Source organism: Taudactylus pleione, unplaced genomic scaffold (genome assembly GCF_031769625.1).
Source record: "Taudactylus pleione unplaced genomic scaffold, aTauple2 ptg000352l, whole genome shotgun sequence".
NCBI lineage: Eukaryota > Metazoa > Chordata > Amphibia > Anura > Myobatrachidae > Taudactylus > Taudactylus pleione.
Genome location: NW_028284753.1, coordinates 3,421,903 through 3,427,902, shown reverse-complemented (window position 1 = coordinate 3,427,902; position 6,000 = coordinate 3,421,903).

Below are 6,000 nucleotides of genomic sequence, written 5' to 3'. Positions count from 1 at the left end.
GTCTGGGAATCTCATACAAACTGGTAAGTGCCAGTCTTTATTGTGCCACACACAAAAATATAAACAAAAGCATAAACTTAAGTCCTAGCCCGGCTGGGCACTAACTACACAGCAGATTCCCTTGCCACAACAATGGTAGGGCCTATTGCCCTTACCATCAATAAAACAAGTGCACAGTACTTAGAGGGTTTTAACCAAGTGTCTCTGAACAGGCTAGACTGCCAGCTCCCCCAAGTATGAGACACTCAGCCACAAGCAAACCCAGCTTAAATCAGCCAGTTCCTGGTGGAAGCCCTAATGAGCCTGCTACCAGGCTAAAAGGCCCAAAACCTGGAGTGGCCTGTGGATGGAGCCCTCCCTCTCCTCACATCCACACCCCCAGGACCCAAACTGACTTTTCCAAAAGCCGACATTACTAGTCTGCTTTTCTAACAGACTTCTAAGACAGGCATCTGGGATAAATATTGAAACCATTCCACACTTCTCCAGTGCTTCTATCACAATATATATATATATATATGTTACAGATTAGGTTTATGGAGATATCACCGGCCATCTGACACATATATACTAGTAGAAGTACCCGGCATTGCTCAAATTTAGATCTCCAAGTTTTATTATGTGATGTCATCTAAATCCATCCAGTGGAAGGCCCAGAACAGGCTCCCTGGGTCCAAACAGGTTCCCTGGTCAAAGTTCTGCCCGCTGCACTCCGCTGTGAGGTCTGACCAGAACCCCAACCACTCCATTAGGCATCCCAGGCAATTGCCAACCCTTTTCCTCCAAATCATCAGATGGAAGGCCCAGAACAGGCTCCCAGGGGTCAAAGTTCTGCCCAGTGTACACCAATGGGAGGTCTGACCGGGGTCTTAACCCTCTAGTATGTTTTCTGGGATCCAATTTACCACTCTGTGAAGTTTTCATCCAAATCCATCCAGTAAAAAGCCCAGAACAGGCTCCCGGAGCCAAAGTTCTGCCCAGCAAACACCAGCGGGAGGTCCGACAGGGACTCTAACCCACTTAAAACCTGGCCAGTGTCACGAATCATGGTCTTAGCAGTCCATACAGGGTTAAACATTCATTCAATTTGTTTATTATCTGTGTCAGTTCTGCAATATTGAGTGATACTGATTTACCACTCAGTATATGTGACTGCAGATACTATTTAACATCTTTTTGGTGATCTCACACAAGTGTATTTCTTATATGCATCAATGTTTGGTTATATATATATATATATATATATATATATTCAGTGTATCTATTAATAAATTGAAATAATTTTTTATGGCATAACTGATTTTCTTTTTCTGTCTTTCTTTTTAATTATTTATTTGGTTCATGGTTATTTATTCATTTATTTATCTTTGTTGCCCACAGCGCTGTTATCTTTTTTCTTTTGTTATTCTTGTCATTGGCTACCTTTAAACAGCAGCGTGGAACACTAATATTTTCATTTTTTTATTTTATAGTGGTATACTGTATATTATATATTCATCTTCTAGCGCTTGTGGCTATATCTGTTTTCCTTTTTACCATCGCAGCTGTACACCATCTCAGCGCTGAGGCTTCCACACCACACACAGACTGCTCATCATCTGCATTCCATCTATCACTGCTTACCATCTTTCAGCGCTGTGGCTCCCACGCTGCACAGAGACCGCTTCCAACTCCAGCTCCAGTTTTGACAGTGTACCTGTGGTGCATACCATCTGCTGTTGTCACACATCTTATCACTTGTGTGGATTCCACTCTATGTTCCACTCTTGCGGGCATCATCTGGACTGTGCTGCAAGTATCACTACACTCTGTGGCTATAGTGGGTTACTGCATAATCTAGGCTAGGGCTGACAGTCAGCATTGGGGTTCCAGGTCTGGAGGGCATGATCAGGCCCCAGTCTTTTAGCATTTAGGTGTTCAGTACTTTGTGTGCCTGAAGTGTCTCTCTATCCTGAGTTCCTCTTCCGGATTATGGTCCAGGTCTTGTGTCAGAGCTGTACTAGGGCTATAGCTTCATTAGTTCTTCCCTGTCACAAGTCGTCGCACTGCAAATGCCGGGCAAGTGTTCGCTGAAATCTCCTCTTTCCTCCTGTTTGGATCTATGCTTAGCAGCATATTGTTTGCAGTTCCAGTCTTGGTTGCTGCTGAGCCTATGCACTAATTACTGCCTTTCTGTATGCAGTGTCAGGTTTCACTAAGTGATTCTCCTGTGTGTTCACAACCCAGGTGCAAACTGGTCAGTCATCAAGGGAGGCTGGCTCTGTTTGGGCCCTGTTTCTGATAAATTCCAGCCCGCCCTTCTCTCTATGCCAGTGATAGCATAATCACGTTTCCGGTTTGTGTTGGTCTCCTGTTTCAGTCAAGTTCCAGTATCCAGCCAGCTCCATTGTTCCTGCCGTTTGTGTCATCCAGGCAGCACAGGTCGCACCTGCACTACCTGCTGTTTGTGTCATCCTGGCGGCATTTAGCGCACCTGGGTGTTTTGGAGTACGCAATCCTGGTGTCATCCCGGCAGCACTGGTGCACCACAGTGTCTTCTTGCCAAGTTTCTTTGCCCTCAAGGCAGCATCCAGCCCAGAGGCTGCATCCAGCCCAAAGGCCGCATCACAACAAATAGGCCCACAGGCCTCATCCAGCTCAGAAGCTGCATCCGGTTCAAAGGCTTTATCACAACAAATACGCCCACAGGTCTCATTCAGCCCAGAGGCTGCTACCGGTCCAAAGTCTGTTTCTCAACAAATACGCCCACAGGCCTCATCCAGCCCAAAGACTGCTACCAGCCTAATGGCCGCATCTCCATTAATAGGCTCAAAGGCCTCACCCAGCCCACAGGCTGCTACCGGCCCAAAGGCCGCACCGCAACTAATTGGCTGTCAGTACTATACTATTTGATTTCAGGTTCTTCTTGTCACTGGAGTAGTTCCCTGGTCTAATTGGTTCTTTGGACCATTAGGTGAGAGGCTGCCCAGTGGCTTGAATTCCTGTTCTTACATTGCTCCAGTTGCCTAGTTTCTCTGGTCTGCCAGTACCTTTATTACCTATGAGTCATGGTATCTTGAAGCCTCCCTGTTTCCTGCACTCCTCAGTTAATACCCTGGGCCCCATGTCAGATCTATAGAATACTAGAACCATGACAGTTTGTTAAGACCCTTTTGATTTGGCCGAGGGATTACCCAATGGGCAGACATCATATCTGAACTAGCTGTAACCAATCAGGAGATGGTGCTGCATCAGATTACCCAATATCTCTATGAATTATCTGACCAGATAAAAAAAAAAATTCCAATGGCTAGGATTGCCACTACTGTTTCCAAATCCAGATTCTGGTTACCTTCCCCTGACAAGTTTGATGGTAATCCAAAGAATTGTTGGGGATTTCTGAACCAATGTTGCATCCACTTTGAGTTGCAAGCTGCTAACTTCCTACTGAAAGAACCAAGACTGCCTATGTTATTTCTTTGCTAACTGGACAAGCACTATCCTGGGCTTCACCTTTATGGGAAAAATTTGATCCCATTCTTTCTTACATCTCACTTCCACAGGATCTTCGATGAGCCAGGTAGATCCTATTCAGCTGCAGCTGACATCTTACGGCTTAGACAGAAACATCTTACAGTGGGTCAGTATGTCATCCAGTTTAGAACATTTGCCTCCGAACTCTCTTGGAACAATGAGGCCTTGGGGGCAGTTTTTTGGCAAGTACTATGTGATTGTAGTAAGGATGAATTAACTTCCAGAGACTTACCATCTAACCTGGATGAATTAATTACCACGTGTATCCGAGTGGATATTCGCTTCAGAGAAAGACAGTTGGAAAATAATAAGTTGGCACAACACAATTCCAGTCAGTTCCTCGGGAGAGCTCATCATGGTCTTCCCCTGTCGAACCTATGCAACTTGACAAATCCCATCTTTCACCCAGAGAACGTGAGGATGATTAGAAGAGAGATTATGTATCTATTGTGCCAACCCTGGTAATTTTTTACAGAGTTGTCCTCATAAGTCGGGATATGCTCCCAACTAGCTGATGATGGAGAGGTCTGTCTAGGAGTGCCTCTTCACAGTGGCAAAAATTCATCCCAGATGCCCGAATGGCAACTTATAATTTGGTGCCCCCATCACAGCCGCTGACATTGTAATGTAGCAATTTGCATGCAGATACATTGCTGTGCAAATAAAATGCATTTGAAGGGAACATTTGCACAAAAAGATGCTCAGTGCTACCGAGTTACTCTGCGCTCACACGTTATGTGTAACGTGACTTGTAGTGCACGGAGGTTAGATGTATGGAGTGGGATGGGGAGTTGTAGGTGAGGGGGTGCACAGAGACTGCTGCACGGGTCTGAGGTTAAGGCTGCCACCAGAGAGGAGTGCAACGGGGAGTTGTGTGCGAGGGAAGGCACTGGACGTATCACACTGACATAAGAATCTGCTGAAAGCAGCAACACCAATGAGTAGGGACAGGCTATAGATAGACGGAGCTCTCCACTAGTGTATAGTGGCTTCTCAAGTGCTGGGAAGAAGTGCCATGTATTAGGAGGCCATGACAGTATACTCCAGGTACATAGTTATAGCCATAAGTGGGGTAAATATATTTTGGGCATTGGAGGAGGTGCTGTCACCCATTGGCAGGCACCTCCATTGTCTCCCATAGTTCTTCCCCTGCCTCTTTGTGCTCCCCAAAATAAATGTGCTATATCTGTACAAATCAAGCATCCACTAGGTTCTCATTTCTTTTAAGCTCTAGTGGATTCAGGAGCTGCATGACATTTTATTTCTGCCAAACTTGTTCAAGAACTTTCTTTACCTCTGCAGAAGTTAGCAGTTTCCATTACTTTGACTACCTTGGATGATAGTCATATTCCTGGAGGCCATATTATGTTCCACAGCAAACCTGTGATCTAGGGTGTGGGAGTATTATATTCTGAACTAATTTCATTCCTAATGATTCTAGAGACTACTAGTCCAATTGTTCTTGGATATCAATGGTTACAATACCACAACCCACACATCGACCGGTCTTCACCCCATATTCTTGCCTGGGGCCCCAAGTGTACCAAGTCTTGGTTACAGACTGTTGTTCCTCACTGTGTCACAACAGAAGAGGTGGCATCGGAATGACCTGTTCCTTACAGACAATGTGATGGATGTGTTCAGCAAACAGGCTGCAGAGACTTTTCCACCACATCAACCTTGGGATTTTCCAATCGATCTAATCACAGGTAAAATTCCTCCTCGTGGAAGGGTCTATCCGTTATCCGTTCCTGAGACCCAAGCCATGGTGGATTATATAAAAGAGAACTTGGAATATGGCTTTATTCAGCCCTCCTCAATCCCATGTGAAGGAGGTTCTCAAGTGAGTTCGATGAAATCAGTTGTATTGCAAGAGAGAGAAATGCACCTTTGTGGTAACATCCATTCCCTTCCTGGCACTGGACTCACCCTGGACCCCATGAAATTGCAAGCCATTCTGAACTGTCCTCAACCTACCACCTTAAGGGCCATTCAGAGTTTCCTTGGATTCACCAATTATTACCGGAAATTTATTTGAGGATATTCCACTGTGGTTGCACCCATCGCAGCATTAACCCATCAAGGTGCCAAGCCAGCCAAATTACCCATAGAGGCACAGATACCCTTTCAACAACTCAAGCAAGCTTTTATTTCAGCTCCTATTCTGAGACAACCCGAGATTGATAGCAAGTTACTATTGGAAATTGATGCCTCCTCTTTTGGAGTTGGAGCAGTTCTGTCACAAAAGTATGATGATGATCTATAGCGCCCCTGTGGATTATTTTCTCTGAAATTCCTCCCAGCTGAACGGAATTATACGATAGGCGATCAAGAGTTACTAGCTATCAAACTCACTTTAGAAGAATGGCAACATCTCCTTGAGGGGGCCAGTACCCTATTACAGTTCTCACTGATCATAAGAACTGTATTTGATTTGTATTTGAAAACTGCCCAATGCATGAATCCAAGGCAAGCTAGATGGGCATT